Genomic DNA, 17,212 nt, shown 5'->3' with positions numbered 1-17,212 from the left:
TCGGGGCGGCCCCACCCGGCCCCGCGCCCGCTCCCGCTGCCCGCGGCGGGGCCGCCCGTCCGGCACGGACGGAGACTGAGGCCCCGGTGCCTGTCCCCTCAGCCCGCGCTCCGGCGCCTTTCCCCGGACGGGAGAGCCCCTGGATCGGGCTGCTGTCCCCCGTTCCCGGTGACTCAGAGCTGGGGTCTGCCTTGGTGGAGGGTCTAGAGGGGAAGCCATACGAGGAGCGGCTGAGGGCGCTTGGCTTGCTCAGCGTGGAGAAGAGACTGAGGACAGAGCTCATCGTGGGCTGCAGCTGCCTCAGGAGGGGCAGTGGAGGAGCAGCACCGATCTCTTCTTGCTGTGACAGGACCCGAGGGAAGAGCTGGAGTTCTGCCAGGGGACAATTAGGTTGGATATTAGGAAAAGGTTCTTCACCCAGAGCGTGCTTGAGCTCTGGAACAGTCTCCCCAGGGCAGTGATCACAGCACCAAGCCTGACTTCAAGATTTCAAGAAGCATTTTGTCAAGGCTCCCAGGCACGGGTTGTGACTCTTGGGGATGTCCTGTTCAGGGCTAGGAGTTGGACTCGGTGATCCTTGAGGGTCGCTTCCATCTCAGGACATGCCGCGATTCTGTGGTCTGGCCCAGCAGTGCAGAGCTGAGTGACAGGGGATGGGACAGCCGTGTGTGTCTGTGGGCACTGGGCTCCCTGGGCACTGCCCTGGGCACTGTGGAGGCCCTGGCTCCCCATGTGCCCTGAGGGTCCCCCACAGCTCCTGCACCCACACCCTGCGCCTGCCCCCAGCTCACAATGCCATGTTTGTGACCAGAGCTGCAAGGAGCCCTTGGGGAGCTCCTCACTGTTCAGGCACTTTAATCAACACTTGCAACGTGAATCGTTTACACGCTCCATGCAAAGCATCGGGTTTCACCACCATGTTGGGTTATGTTTTCCATCAGTGTAATTAACAGATGGTTTGGGTTTTTGTGTTGCAGTGCGGTCACAGACCTCACCAGATGACCTGCCTTCTTTTTCATAACCATTCCTTGACATCTAACAGTGATTTAAGAATTCTAGTGAATTAAAGTCCCACAATTTTCCTGGCAGGTTTTGCCATTTCACAAGGTTGGAAAAGAGAGAAGAAAGCAGCTGTTAACGGCGAAAATAAAATAAATAGAACTTTGTTTAAAATGCTTCCGTACAGGCCCAGACAAGTCACAATATATTCAATTTTAATCCATAACATTGATTGGTATGTGACAATCTAGCTATTAAAAGATCTAGATAGGAAAGAAGAAAGTGTTGAGCGCAGTGAGGTAAAATCAAACTAAAGTGAAGACAGTGAAGGATTGCTACCTGATCCATGGAAAGAATACCCACCATTTCAGTAAACAAAATCTGCAAAGTGAGGTTTGGTTGTTCAGAAGTAGATGTGAATGCTGAGGCTGCTGATTTTGTCTTTTTGCCTCTAAAAGCCACTCCACCTCTGCCAAAAAGCACCCAGCTACAGGAGGCTTGACAGGCACATCCCTGTGCTGTGGGAAGGAAATGCAGGGCTGCCCCACAGGGGCTCGAGGAAGGCAGGGGGCTGCTTTTCATGCCATTGGGTGTGGGTGACCATGTGCTTACACTGTGCTGCTTTTCCACTTAGGACCTCTGATTGCTTCCTCCTCCATCTTACCTGAGTTCACCCGATCCCATATTCAGGAACATTTCCTTAGAGGTACCAATATAATTTCTAATAGCACTTAGAGTACTTTAAGCATGAAGATGTTGGCACTTTCCTTCCAGACAACCATCATCTCCTCCCAATGCTGTTTCCAATTCCTTCTTCCTCACAGAACATATTCTTCCCATTTTCCCTCCTCACCTCTGAAACAAAAGGGAAAAACAGAACGTGAGATGAAGAAGGGGCATGGAAGAAAAGCAGACTAAAGAAAGCAAAAGGTAACTCAGTGTATTCAAGGACCAGTCATATTTACAACACATTTGTTAGCTAATAGGTGCAGTATATTTGAATTTTGGGTAATTTATTTCTGGAAGCTCAGGGGACTAAAATGGACAATCAAGCCTACAGCATGTGTTCAGCAGGGGATAAATGGAGATGGGTGCGGTTACAGAGCAGTTCCTGCTCTTTCATATTCGCACAAATCTCATGTGTAAAATCAATAGGATCAGAATTTCAATCAATAAGTTTCATTTCAATGGTTCTAGCCAGAGGGAATTATGAAAAGTGCCATATAGAAAAAACACAATGAAGAAATCCAGAGGCAGTGTCCTCATGAGATTGCTGCATTTTCTTCCCATCTCCTCCAGCAGCTTGCCAGCCTTGGACTCATATTGGGAAACTCTCCAAGGGTTTTACTAAGAGAATTAGTCTTTTGTATCAGCCTCTGGCTACTCGTTATCTGACAAATTTGTAGCCCGAGCCTCCTGCTATGGAGAAAATTATTTCTCTTCTTCTTGACCAGTGTGGAGTCTGCAGTCAGCCCTTTGTCCCATGAACATCCCCATTGCTACACAATAATCTACTAATTTCTTTCTTAAGGCAAAATCAGAAATTGGCAAGTCTTCTCCTTGCTCTCTCAGCTCTCAGAAAAATTCAGGGGAGCAGCTGTGAAATTGAGCCATTTCTGAGCCATTTTTTTTGCTGCTGCTAACTGAGCAGAGCCGGTGGAAATGTTTCTTTTGAAATTTTCTTAGAGGGAAATTTCATTTTTAAAAAGTATCTGCTTATTCATGGCAGATGAATTTCAAGAACCTGAAAGAAAAAAGATTGCCTCCTCCACCAAACAAAATGCATTCCAGCCTACTTGGCTTTTGAGATAAATATATTGGGTTTTGTTGCTGAAAAAGATGTTTCCCTTTTTCAGGAACTGACAGAAGTCCTCTTTTAATAAAAAGTGGTTGCTGGTAGTAACAACTTCAGATGAAAATAGGCTTCATTTTTTTCCCCTTGTAAATGAGACAACCTATCCATTAAAGGTGGAGAGAAGGAACTTTCTGGCTATTCCTGCAATTAAACTATTTTATCAAGGTGCATAAAGAACACACTTGTTTCTGCTCAGACTGCTCTCTTCCTAATATAAGAGTCAGCAGTGTATTTTAAGCAAAAGTCTTTATTCTCCTGTATCTGATCCGTGCCTCAGCAAAACCCAGCTTCTTTCTGCAATCAGTTTTCAAACATTGTGCTAGAAAAGTTAATCAGATAGTAATTTCCTTAAGAAGTGAAGGATGGTAACAGAACTGATGGATGCCATTGAAAAAGATTGTCCCAAAGTGATGTTGAGGGGTAGATGATAACTTTATGATTTCATATGTGTTGTCTTATCCTGAGCACTTCCAGACTGGGGAGAGATGAGCCCTCCAGCATACATCACCATCCTCGGCTCTGCTACCCAGCTCAAGGGTTTGTAGAGTGCTCTGGCTTTCTTCCTAGAATTGCAGAACAGTTTGGGGTGGAAGGGACCTTTCAAAGCCATCTAGTCCAACCTCTCCCCAGTGAGCAGGACGACTTCAATAGGACCACGTTTCTCAGAGCCCTCCCCAATATTGCCTTGAATGTTTTCAGTAATGGAGCATTCATCACCTCTCTGGGAACCTGCAATGTTTTACCCACCTCAAAACCAAACATTTCTTCCTTATATCTAATTTAAATGTACTCTCTTCTACTGTAAAATCATGACTCCTTTTCTCATCGCAACAGATCTTACTGAAATGTTTCTTCCCACAGCTTGCTAGGAGGTAGTAAAGAGGGGTGAGAAAACTCTTCCATGGGCCTTGAGAAAGTCTCAAAGCTACCACGACACCACCACAGCTGAGGTTGCAATAGTATTGGAGGGAATACCACATTGGTTCCATCCCCGTAATTAGTTGATATTGTAGGATCAGCACGTCCTCAGAGAACTGGTGGGTGGTATGAGGAGGGAGTGGGGCAAGCCCAGAGTGATGTGACTGTAGGAGGAAAGCTGCAAAGCTTTGCAGCTTGTCTTTCCCCCCCTACTTCAGGACTGTTCTGTCCAATCTATAATCTTCTCTTCCTTCAGTGTGTTTTAATGTACATGCTAATGGAACGGCCACCAATCCCACAGAGAGATAGTGATGCATTCTAGCAGATCTCACCATTAGGAAGTTTTCCCCGGATATTCAGCTTAATTTTTCATTCTTTAAATTGATGTCAATTACCCCCCAGCTAAACCTAGTTATGCAGTGGAAGACAGGTTTAAAATACTGCATGATCTCACTAAATTGGAGAAATGGACAGAAATCAATACAATGAGAGGCAATAAGGACACCCATAAAGGTTAAGTGGTTGATGGAGGAAGGATTAATGAAATGCACAGATACTAGGTTAAATTGCAAATATCCTTACTTCACTCTTACTCACTCCATACCCCACAAATATGTTCTACTCCAGCAAATTAAATGAGGAAGCACCTTAGAATTTGACTAGCAATTTGGAGAAGTAGAGACGAGTATTAAGGGAAGAGAAGGGTCTAGGGTGGATTTATTATGTGGAAAATTGGCTATAAGATAAGAATGAGACACTAAGAGTAAAAAAAAAGTGACTTGTCTATAATAATATGACCTGCAATATAATTGGTGTCAAGAAGTAAGTTGGACAGCCTGCTGAAGTCTAGAGAAGTGCTGAAAAACCTGCTTTTGTTGTTAGTTTTTCATGTTTGCCTGGGTGGACAATGATAACCACAGTACCTGGGAGTCACTGACAGCTCCTGTCTTGGAACTGGGTGAAGTTTTTGGGCTAGGGCTTATGAGGTTAACACATTTGCATGGCAGACAGATACAACAGCTTGTCTTCAAAGTACTTGGAACTAACCTTAGAAGGTTTTCTGATCAGGTCTGTCATGCCACAGAGGGGAGAATGGGATGTATTCTGGGGAAAGTAACAAATGGCAGAGAGAAGATTTGCAGGGGAAGCTGAGGAGAACTGCATGTACCAGGGCTGGAGGAGGTCCTGGGGCTGGTCTGTCTACCAGTCCCAAAAGACAGCGGCTGAATTAAAGCACTGCTCAGTACGGTGGTTCAAACCAATGATTTCCTGAGAATACACACCAGTTTCTGCACAAAAAAGTTTTTTAAATTAAATATTAAATTAATGTTTCTACTACTTATTGTGAAAATACATTTATTGTGTGGCCTGAAACAGGACATTACCTAAGTTTGCAGAGGGTGCCAAGTTAGGGTTTCTTAAAGTGAGAAATAACTTTGTCAATAACCCTTAATGTGGTGTGAGCTTCTCTCTCTTTTCTGCAATGACTTTCGGCTCCTGTCTCTTAGGTGTCTTTGCAGTGTCAATGTTTTCCATTTTCTGGTGGTTCAGGGACACATGGTGGTTAAAAGGCTTTTAGGCTTACAAAAAAAATTAGAAGCAAAATTATTAACTCTTTTGCTGCTGATTATTGAGAGGAAATCAGTACAGATTCCCTCATGGGTATTTTCATTGTTTGGGACAGGTTTACATAATGATGAGATGTTTTCTTCCCCTTCATCTGATCCAATTTCTGCCTGCATGGTAGTACAGATATTTGTACTTTGGTGGTGATGGGAGAACCTAATGGAAGAGGACTGAAAGCGGGGAAGAAGTCGACATCTATCCACTTTCCACAGTAAGAAATATGCTATAGCATGGCTGATTCAGCAGGTGCACCAGTAACCTTGAAAAGCCACAAAACTGAAGCTATGCAATGTTGTCCTTCAGGCAAGGGTGAAATGGTGCCAAAAATGAGACAGGGTAGCTGACCTTGGCTTGGAGCTTAATGACAACAAGGATCCATCAGCCCTTTACTATTCCTATTTCCACAACATCAAGGGTGATGATTTAGTAGGAATTAAATTATTCCAGCCACAATCCAGGAGTGCTGGTTAGAGGCAAAATCTTGATTACTCTCTGTAGGAGAATCAGTCATTTCTTGGTCTTGGTGAAACTGAGCTTAACCTTCTGCATTAAGAATTCAAGCTCAGACATGCAACTGATTGCACGCAAGTGTTATTTCATTCAGCTACTGTCATCAGATGCGAGACTTGGATAGACAATTAAAGCAGCTCCATTTACAGCACTTCAGGAACATTCCTGTTTTTATATAAATGCTATCCAGGAACCTTGCAGCTCTCATTCACACAAGTAGTCCTGATGAGTGATCTTATTGAGGAATGCTAATTCAGTCCCTGAAAACATCAGTGTATACTTACAAGATTCACAGCTCTCAGAAGCTAACTCCAAGTACAAATATACCATTACATACAACTCCTGCACTTTTTCTCTGCAAAATCATCTAGATTATTTTTTTACAGAATTATCATTGTTTTTCTCTATCAGAAATATCTGTTAAAATATTAAAAGAAGCATCAGCTCTACCAAGTGTTGTTTCAATGTTATGCAGTGCTTCCTGATTCTAAGTACTGATGTGATTCACAAAGGCTGGCTTTAGCTGTCAGAGGCTGTAATCAGTGGAGGAAAAGAGACACTCCTCTGGAGGATGAATAACAGAAATCATCTCTTACCTCTGATTTTGAAGAGAGCCTACAGACTGGCTGTCCTTGGCTGAAGCTAACCTTTATGAGCATCCCTCACAATGCCCTAAGACAAGGACTTGCTTTCATTGGGAGGGGATTTGGGAGAACAAATTCTGCACATGCAGAACAGGCAGTGGTATTCTGAGAAGGTCATGGTGGGGGAAATGACATCTCGGGCAAGAATGAAACAGTACCTGAAGCAAACTCTGTATTTGGAGGATCAGCGCACTCAGTATTAAAATATTGGCTGGATGCTAAACCTGATCCAGGTTCAAAAAGCAGAAGAAAAAAGTCCTGTAGAAAAGATCCATCAAAGGTTATTAAATACAGAAAAAGACTGCCTCTGGCTAAAGTTGTCCCCAGGTGACAGACTGGCATGAGTGCAGGAGGAGAGGCTGCAGTGCTCATATCCCTACTAGTGCAGCCTCCACTGGCCTTGGAGAGAATCAAGGAGGCTGGGCTGGGCAGCTCATCAGTCTGCCAGGTGTACCGTCCTTACCTGCTGGGTTTGGCTGTGGCCAGCAAATACTGTGAAAATTACTAAGAGCGGGGTGTTGCCCTGGGAGCTGCTCTTGGCTGTTTCTCATGGCTTCACCAGGCAGCAGTGAAACTCCCCTTGATTTCAGTGATGTCAGAAACTGAGCATCTGGCCAGCTCAAGAGAGTTCTACATTAGTGAATAAAGGGTTGAAAAATGCATTGTCACAGCATGAGGAATTCAATTTCTGTAGTAGTAGCTTGTCTGAGATATGTTTCATTGCTGCCTGGACTAGAAGATCCAAAAATTGGCTGAAAATGCTTATTCTGTGGCTGAGGAAGGGTTTTCCAAATGTACTACATGAGTTCCCTGGTTTCCTCACAGAATTGTGTCCAAGAGACTTGGGTGCTGGGGGCGATCTCTGGCAACCTGCATCGATAGTTCTCTTGATAATTAAGCTGGCTGCCTCTTGCTTTCTCAAATTCATGTAATGTTGTATTATTTTCTTCACCTCCTTTACTGCTGGAAAACAATTACACTAAATTATTAAACACCTGTCCTATTCCACCCTTCAGCAGGAGGTGACATGAGACATAGATAGTCCTATAATTTGGTGTTCTTTTTTGGGATGAACAGATATGTAAATATTAGTTATTAATATCTTCTTGGTTTTTTTAAACCTTTGGAAAAGGTAGATGACCCATTAGCATACACGTAAGAGTAGTATTTCTTTCTACCCTCTCTCCTTTTCTTTGCTTGATATGAAGAATAAAATAGGTCAATGAGAAGGATTTGGTAGGTACTGAGGATGAATATGGTAGGATTTAACCTGTGTGCAGATCTGGAAGTTATTTGGAGGAGAGAAAATTCTGGTTGTATGTAAGTCCACAGCCTCCAACAGGCTGATGCCAAGGTAGAATTAAAATGTGTTTTTGCTAAGAAAGAAGGTGAGTGTCTTAGCAATTATTTTTTCTCCCTGATAATAATCAGTGGTCATAGAGGGTTTGGAGGTTCATGTGAGAGCCATAGATCTCTTCTGTCCAAGGACAGCCCTGACCTGCATGAGTTGAACACCAGAGGCACATTTTGGAATGCCACCTGTACTCCTGGCAGGAGGAGGTTCAGAAGGGGTTTCTGACAGCTCAGCACCACAAGTGTTATCATGAAAATAAAATGTGCCTCCCCCACACATCAGCCCTGTCTACTTTAGCATGTGATTGCAAAATAATTAAACCAAAGTCCAGAAACAAACTGAGGATATATCCTGGGCAGTTTTGACTGATAAAAAAAGTAGTGAGGTCATTTATTTCCTCTATCTTTTGTAGCAAATGTGTTACACTGGCTGGCTGACTTGGGAATAAACACAGTTTTAATCTATTAACCAAGTCCACAAGAAATCAGTCTCAGTGAATCTCAGCTAAATGAAGAGATATAATGGATGTATTTGGGGAAAGAAAAATCTGCTTTCAATGTGGTTGGTCTGCTGGATGAGTGGGTTGCTGGACTCACTCTCCATTCCTGTGTGCCCAGACAAGCCAGAGGATTTTGGGAATGACCAAATCATGGTGAAGCTGCACAGTGTTGCACCCCTTGATCACACCATCCCAGGAGCAGCCCAGGAGGCCACTCTGCCCTGGGGTACTTGGTCACCATCCTGAGCCCTCTTTGATGAGCAAGTGGCTTCCCTGGTTGCTGGGTGATGGCGGCACTGAACAGCAGCACAAACACATGCTTGTGTTGCTGGGCTGGTCCAAGGCAGAGGCTGGTAAAGCACAAATCTCTGCCTATTTTTCTCTTTCCATGTAAGAACTTCAGCCCCATGCCCTACTCTTGGGTCCTGGTCTCTGCTTAGCCACAGTGAAGCTGCAGTGTTTTAATGTGGAATATAAGACAAAAAGGAAATTAGGCTGTGTGTTACTATCAAGAGGGTCACAAAGAGGACCCCAAATCCTAGATGCCATCTGGAAAGTGGCTGCTCTGTTCTCTGAAAATCCTTTTCACAGTTTCTGATACTGTATAGATAAATACATCCCAACTCCTCAAGCATTTGCTCAAGCTGCAGTAATAGGGAACATTGCAGGGAGCAGAAGAATAGGGCACTGAATCCTTAAGTATATACAGAGTTATCAAGTGCTATCTAAGTTTGTTGGGTTATGACCATAGCAGGACATCTAGGTCCCAACTATCTGCCTCCTAAAATCTCCAGCTTGTTCCACTAGACACATAGGAAGAATGACGAAGTGTGTCTGAATAATTTTTGTGATTGTATGGGGCAGATGGAAGTCTAACAAAATTCATTACTTTATAGAAATAAGTGAAAAAGCCTTATCTGAAGAAAATCTGAACCTGTAAAAATCTCAGGTGTCTGAGAGCCTTCTCAAGACCGTGTTTTACATTTTCTCTTTTCTTCCTGTGATGTTTTGTCTCCAGATTTTTTCTCCTTCTCTCTTAACTGCCTTTCCTCATTTCATTCCACACTGCTATTCCCAGGGTTTTTTTCTTGCTCAAATTCCTGCTCCCTTTTAAGAGCATGGGGGTAGCTGGGAAGATGTCTGTGAGTCAGAGATAAACAATCTCCACTGTGAGTAACTATTTCAGATCTTGCCATGCAATGACACAGGGTGCTGTCGGTGCCTGTTAAAGAGAAACCCTCCTTTGGGAGCGTGTCCTTGCTAACTGGGAAGTTTTATCTTTCAAATACTTTTGAACCCACACTTGAGTCTGGGTTTGCTTGTCTCAAGACAAAACTCAGTAGCTGCTGTTGGTGGAGCCAAGGTGAGATGACGTGAGCCTGTGGATATGGGTGCCCTGCTCTCTGCACTGCCAGGAAGCTCTCTGAAGGTGATTGGACACAGTTTATTTGCACAAGGCTGGGTGCTGCAAGAATTACGCTTGTGTGACTTCAGCTTAGAGCAGAACAGATTCTGGAAGGGGGATGTGTCCCCCCACCCTATGTTTGAGTGGGAGATTCTGGAAAAACTGTCATTATTTGATATTGGAGAAATATCAACACACTTGATAGTGACCCCCCAGCAACCCTCCTTGCCAGTATGGGAGCCTGAAAAATGCTTTTTCTCATGTAACACTGCTTTGGGGCCAGATCTAGGGAGCAGGAGTTGCCCATGCACCCTTCTTTGTGTTTCCCAAGTAGTGTTTCTTTCTGGGACCACTTAGTATTATGAGATGAAGAGCTGCAGGTTTGTGGCATGCTGCCCATGTTCCCGTGGTTGTTGCATTTCAGGAAGGTGCACCAGGATCTTCTTTGCAAGTCCTAGTTTTGCTTGCCAGGAGATTTTCTCTGTTGATGTCCCTGTGGTGGTGGCCCTGGGTGGGCAGAGCAGTTGTTTCCTACTGGCAAAGAGGAGCTAAGGCAGCTCCTGTCTGTGCAGTGCCTTTGCTGATACAAACAGTTTTCCTTTTTCCTTGTGACAGGACAATCTTACCTTGGTTTGCTTGGCTTTATTGAGAGAAACAAGCTGAAGGGGTAGGAGTTATCTGAAACTCCCACTCATCTGCCTGGTACATTGCTTCTCTTGCAGAATATTTAGCTTTCAGGCCGTGGAGACTGCATCAAGCTTCATCAGCTGATGCTGAACGTTTTTGAAGTTTCAATTGCTTCCTTGCCCGAGATGGAGCTATCATTTTTATTGCTTTGGTTGCTTAGGCAGGGAAAGGGAAAGATGAGCAAATCAGTACAGCCCTCTTGAATTAGGATTGATTTTCATGAATTCTTCTTGTTGATTTTGAAACACAATTGTTTCTAAAACATTTAATTGATTGAGGTTTTTTCTTTCTCCATTCTTTTCAGCAGCATTTGTCCTCAGCCATTTGCCACTGCTGGGAGAGGAAAAAAAAAAGAAAATAAGCTCTGTGTGAGATCAAGATTTCAATGCATTACACACCAAAACATTTGTTGCTATTTACTTTTAAAAGTGCCCTTCTGAGGCTGCACGGCTACAGCTGCCATCTGTTCGGGATTACGCTTTGGAACTCCTGGTTTCTCTGCAAACCTCCCGCCTGGCGCTGCTCTGTTGGCAGAGGGAAGAGGTGCTGGGGACAGGGCTGGCTGCAGGGGAACAGCACCTTTACAGTTGGATCTGCAATCCTGCTTGTCAGGAGACCACCAAGATGGAAGAAGGCTGCAGTTAGTTAAGGTGACTCCAGAGCATTTTTTCCAAGATTCAGTGAGATATTCATTACGTGTTTGTTGAAACACCAGCGAGGGCCGTGACAGGAGTGTTGCTATTCATCTCCTCTGTTTAGACAGCAGGGGGATGTGGCCAGCGTGTGCCTGGGCCCCTGGAAAAGCCTCTGCCCAGCTCAGCTTCTGAGCTGTGTGATGTGGTGCAGAGCAGAGCTTTTCAAGGTGCTGGGGAAAAACATCATCCCCTGAATTGGCAGGAGCATAATAGTGTCCTGGAGTCCATCTCCTAGGAAGAGTGAGTAACTTCCAGTGCTGGAAATCCCTCACAAGTGTGTGACAGCCTGAAAAATGCTTTTTCTCATACAAGCAACTGTGCGCATCAGTTGGTGAATCAGCTGAGGGAGGTTTTCTTCAGGAGCCAGTACAGGCTGTGTTTAGCTCTGTGCTTTGGGAATAAAATTTTTTTCCAGTACAAGAAACATGAAGTTTCATTATGGTGTGGTCTTTTTCTCTCTTTTCCAAACCAGATTTGTGGAATAGCTCTAAGAAAATTCTCTTGGATATGTTTGGCAAGGAAAATTATGAAGTTCCTGTTACCAGAGGTGCAGGCCCTGCTCTGAACTCACAATTTTCAATGGTTCCAAGAGCCTTTACTAGTCCCTCCAGGTGGTGGGAAGCTGGAGAGTCTCAGTGAGCAGCCACAAACCCAACAGAAATGCTGGCACAGCATTTTCCTTCCTGCTTGGATCTTGCTGACAAGCTCTGATGGCAACAGATGCTAATTATTAACGTAACAGTTGTCACCTCTGTGGCTGTAACTCTTCTCTACACATCCCTGTACCCTTAGCCCATCCCAGCTCCAGCATCACTGATGTGACAATGGTTAAGCTACGCAGGAGCCTGAAGATGGGTCTGTGTTTACCAGCTTTGCAAATCAACAAAATGACAAAGGCTGAAGGCAGGGTATTGCTTGAGCCTGCATCAGGGAATTCTGCCTGCCTGAAAGGATCCTGCTTTTTGCAACATGGGCTTCTGAGGCCTACTTTATGAAATTTCTCAGAGATGTGAAAAATGAGCAGTGTTTTTCCCAAGTATTCAGCAAACAAGAATTCTTGTGCCAGTGCTGTTCATATGAAGGAAACTTGTTTCTCTAGGCCAGATTCTGGATGCTTTTTGCATTTTTTTACTTGTGTGCTTGGATATCTGGGAAGGTCTGAATGATGGATAATACAGTAAAGCTGTTCCTCTGGGTCCCCAGTATGTGCTCTGAGTCCTCAATACACTTCTGCTGCGGAGGCTAAATGGATCTGCTTTTCTAGATAGTCTCTTACTCAGATTTGTAATTACAGCCAGAAATAATAATTTTTTAAAAAACTGACAGAGTTTAACCTCCCAAGTGATGAGCAGTTTTTAAAAATTGCCCTGGTGCTTCTCAGTGACTTGAGTAAATTAGAGAAATATATCCTCTCGTGTGCTTCTTGTCTATTTACTTACGCTTCTGTTGCCCAGAAATTATTTGCACAGCTAGCAAGGAGGCAAGCCAAGACAGCATCCCTGTTTATAGCACTACTGCCATTTGGAGGATCTGTTCTTGCTTTGGATCTCCCTGGCCATGCAAACTCCAGCCCCCAGAGCAGCACAGTGGGCTCAGTGCTGGCACTTGGCATTCCTCAGCCAGCCCAGGGAAAACAGTTTGGGAGAAATCAGTGTGGTTCTGTGTGTTAATTCTCAGCTTTCAGTGGCAAGGAGCTGCTCTATGTTTGGTGTGCACAGTACAGCTGCCCCAGTGGAGCCATGGGATGGTCTCATCCAGCTACTTTGGTTCACACCCTGGATTTTTATGGGTTTATCACTAATCACTTTACATAAGCAAGGTGGAAATGTGCAAGGTTGGTTGTGTGGAGGTTTTGCACTTGTTGGACCGTGTTGACTCAGAGAAAAATTTCTATGAACCTGGTGCCAGGTTTATGAGGAACTGGGGATGGGGAGGAATTTCTTTGCTCTTTAAGTGGTCAGATAGGCTGTGCTGTGATCTGCAAGGATTTAGCAGGCCTATTCTGGGACTGAACTACATGTTAGACCTTTTCATTTCCTCTAGGAATGTTTTTTCCTTTCTTCCCCCTTGGTCTCTGTGTCAATAAGATCTGGACCAAAATAGTGCCAGTGCTTTTCCAGATAATATCACCAAATGCAGGGGAAAGGAATAATGCACTTCCTGGATGGGTCCCTGGGGGCTTGCAGGGCTTCTGGTGGCTGCAGGGATTCTGGCTGTGGGCAGAGAGTGAGGCAAGGACCATCTGGACAGCACTGGGCTGGAAAGGCAGTGGCCAATTTTTTCTTGGACTAATCACATCAGGCAATGGAGCCAGCAGCAAACTGTGTCACGAAGAATGTAAAATATTGGCAACATCCCAAGCCTTTCCATTAGGGCTGGATTTCCCATCTCATCTCCCTCCTTCCTCAAACCCGTGTTGATGCTGTTTTTTCTAGAAGAATTAAAGTATGTCAGATTCTGTCTTCTGTCAGGTCACAGTGTTGTCAACACAGGCATCTTGCCACAGCCCAGTAGAATCTCTGGGAATCTGCTCTCTAATGTTATGAAATCAAGGCTTGAATTGCAATAGAAAATTAATCTTTTCAAATTCGCATTTAGTCCATGCAATTCTGACCATCTCCATATTCATATTGTAAGTGGGTTTTATAAGTTTGCTGGAAAAAGCAAGGGATAGTTTGCATTCTCCTTGCTGGAAAGCAACATTGTTTAACCCTTTAGGTCTGATACGTGTGGCTGGAGGGAGTGGGACTGGCTTTTGCTGAAGGCTGGGGTTGAATTTGAAAGACACGTGGAAACTGAGACACAAATGTGACCTTTCCCTGCTGAGGTTTCCAGCACTCCAGGGCTGACCCCAGCATCATGGTTTGCAGCCTCTCCAACACTGGAAGGCTGGGCTAGCAGACCCTACCCAGAGTTTTCACAGAGCTGCCTGCAGCACTCAGTCCCTGCTACACCAGCATCAGCAGCATGGCCAGATTCAGTGCTGCTTTTCCACTGCAGCCGCTTGCTTGAGCCTGGGATTCAGCAGCTCTTTGGACAGAGATCAAAGGCTTCATCAGAGAACGGGGGTGCTGCTGCTTCTGCTTGGTCTGTAATCAAAAAGGCACAACCCATCAGCAACTCTTGTTGACAGGACATGCAGGGCAGTGAATCCCTTCTTTCTTCCAGTGCTTAAGAGGTGGTTTTGATTTTCGGATGCGTGATTGTGTTCTTCGGTTGTCAGGCTGTGTTTAATTATTTAATTAGTCATGCAAATTTCGCTGGCATTTTTGTACATCCAAGTTGTTAGTCTAGCAATTAAAAGGCTGCTTTGATGAGCTTCTCTCATGGTGCGTGGTGCAGCAGAGCCTGCTCAGCAAGGTTTGGATGGGGTGGGCGGTGCAGTGATGAAGGAGATTTGCTTTCTGGCTCATTGAAGGACCATCAGGGGTACACAGAGGAGGGGTCTGCTCCTGGCAGTGGAAGACTGGTGATGTCCAGACCTTGGGAAGCTGAAGATACCATGCAATAGCTAGTCTTTGTTGGAGTAAAATGTTGGCCTGAGGCACCGCAAGAACTCAGCACTTCCACTTTTACTGATGGCAGTAGAAGTCCCATGGAGTCCCTCACAGGATGCATCATCAACCACACAACTAGGCAAAAACCTCCCAGTTTCCCCTCTCAGCTTCACAGGGAATCAACAGGAGGAAATTTTTGGTGGCAATAAGCTCTGAAAGAGAAACATCCAGTGCCATGTTCAGTGGTGCCTTCAGACCAAGTTGTACATACCTCATTGTGTAAATTGGACAAAAACTGGCCAAGGTAACTGGAAGAGTGACAGTCCTCAGGCTTGTATGATGGGGGAAATTGTTTTCTTGAGACCAAGTGTGTAAGTGCTGAGCTAAGAAGCAGCATCTGTAGGTTCCTCCTCTGCCAGAGGAACTGGTGGTGAACAGGAATAGTTCCCAGTGGCCCATGTGGGCACTGTGGGAAGGGAGGTGGGGTAGTATCAAAGTGTGGAAGTGGCTCATTACATGGAGGGCAAGTGACTTCTGTAGATGGGGCCAAGTTTTATGGGCCTACAAAGCCTTGAGGGCAAAACCACATTTTGTTGGTTCTGGAATGGCAGGAGAAACCCTTGGGACAGAGAGTGCTTGAAGGACACAGCCTGGTGTCATGCTGGGAACTTTCATTCAAACCATCATTGGTGGGCTTGAGGTGAGCTCAAAAGCTTTGATTGTTGGTTCTTTGGAAATCCATTTATCCTGCCTATCACCCTTCTAAAATTAGGTTTTGTTTCTCAGCCCTTAATTGTTTTACTTTGTCAAACATTGTTTGATGGGGAATCAATCTCAGTGTTTTTGCTATCGCTTTCTCAAGGAAGCCTCCCCCTTCTCCAACTTATTCCATTAATATTTATTTCACTGGCAGGTAGGATCCTGAATTAAAATTTCTGTTATTTCCCCATCTCCCTGCTGCTTTCTCTGTACTTTTGATCAATGTTCAAGTTGCTTTGACTCTATAAATTCATTGCCCTACATTTTCTTTTGCAGCCTCTGAGCTGCAGCTGTATTTTGCTTGCAGGTCTCCTGAATCCACATTTCCTTAGTGCTGTCTTCTTCCAGCCTCTCCTGTCTCTGACTCTTTTAGATCACTGTAAGGAGGAAGCTGCTTTAGGACCTCATTGCTCACCACTGTTATTAATGCTGCATTTAAGCCCTGTATCTGTCAGTGCTGGGGCAAGCTGGGGACAGGCTTCATGTTGAAAGGTGCTGAGGAAGTTCTTCACTGGGGAGACATTAACTTCACTCTGTCCCAACCAGGCATGGGCATCCCTGGGTTGGCACCAAGGCTGTTGTGCCTCTGTAAGAGCCAAAACCCTTCATGTGGGCAACAGGTGGGTGGCTGGAGGGAGCTGGGGAGGCAGCTGCTGATGTGGAGCTGGTGTGGTGCTTCAGCATGTGAATGGCCACTTCGTGCCTCTGCTGGGGAGGTGCTCGATTACTGTCTCTGAGAATGAGACTTCCTTCCTCCTGGAAATCCTGTCCAGGAAAGCAGAGGAATTAGCTACGTGAATCTGCTGGGGAAATTCACAGAATAGAAAAATACTGTTTCTGCCGGTTGCAACTAAACAATTCAGGGGCCCAGTGGTGAGCACTGAAATGGGCTTAGCAGGATGGGCTCTGTCCCTTAAGCTGCAGCTCTGGATGAGCAGGGCTCTGCAGTGCAAGGGCTGGGAGGGGAAGCTCTCCAAAGGCAGCCTCTGCCTTTTGAAGCAGGGGAGTGGAAAAGGTGCACTGGAGGAAGACTGGGCTGTCGTATTAACATAGCAAATGTTTTTTTTAAGCTGCTTGACAGAGGAAAGAGGGTGTTGGCTGGCAGCACATGAGCTTGGCTTTTCTCCTCTCCCAGCAAGCTGTCAGAGGGTGGGTGCTCGTGCACTGCATCTCAGTGACAGCAGGTGAGTGATGTGAAATGGCTTTCTCCCCATCTTCTCTTGTCATCCCACACTCCAAACCCCCTATGTCCCTGCAATGGGTGCTCCAGAAGCACCCAGGGGTTCTCTGGCCATCCTGTGGCCCTCAAGAAGGAGATGTTGTAACCCAGAAGCCTGGGAACACCACAAGGTTCCCAGTACATGGGGAAATATGTTGCAATGGAGTAACATTTTAGGCCATTAATAAACAGCAGAAGCTCATCTGTTTGTTACATGAGGCCGACTACCAGGTCACTTAGTAACTGAGCATAGACCAAGCACAAGAAGAGAGGGAAAGGGAGTAGTTCAGTGATAGTTCAGTAGTAAATTATTATTTATTTATGTTTATGGTTGGTTCCCACATCAGCATGTGGGTCAGGGTGGGATGTGCACTGTGTGCTGTGTTTGGCAGAGGACCAGGTTCCAGTGCTGTGTCCCAGCACAGAGCTCTCCTGCACACTCTGGCAGCTAAATGAACGTGAAAAAAAAGGGAACTTTCCCAAAGTCCTGGAGGGAGATGGTGTTTGTGCAGATCAGTGAACCACTGAAAGCTGTGTGGATGGAA

General features: G+C 45.1%; 1 long non-coding RNA gene across 1 annotated transcript; it reads left to right on the top strand.

The window, feature by feature from the left end:
* The first annotated feature begins 2 nt into the window (after positions 1-2).
* On the top strand, positions 3-11,616 carry LOC147650859 (uncharacterized). Its single transcript, XR_015275214.1, has 2 exons — positions 3-1,929; positions 10,802-11,616. It is a non-coding gene; the product is annotated as an uncharacterized LOC147650859 (long non-coding RNA).
* The last annotated feature ends 5,596 nt before the right edge of the window (positions 11,617-17,212 follow it).

The sequence above is a fragment of the Cyanistes caeruleus genome, chromosome 12 (assembly GCF_971803275.1).
Source record: "Cyanistes caeruleus chromosome 12, bCyaCae1.hap1.1, whole genome shotgun sequence".
Taxonomy (NCBI): Eukaryota; Metazoa; Chordata; class Aves; order Passeriformes; family Paridae; genus Cyanistes; species Cyanistes caeruleus.
Note: the sequence above shows the minus strand (reverse complement) of the source record. Positions and strands in the feature narration are given on the sequence as shown.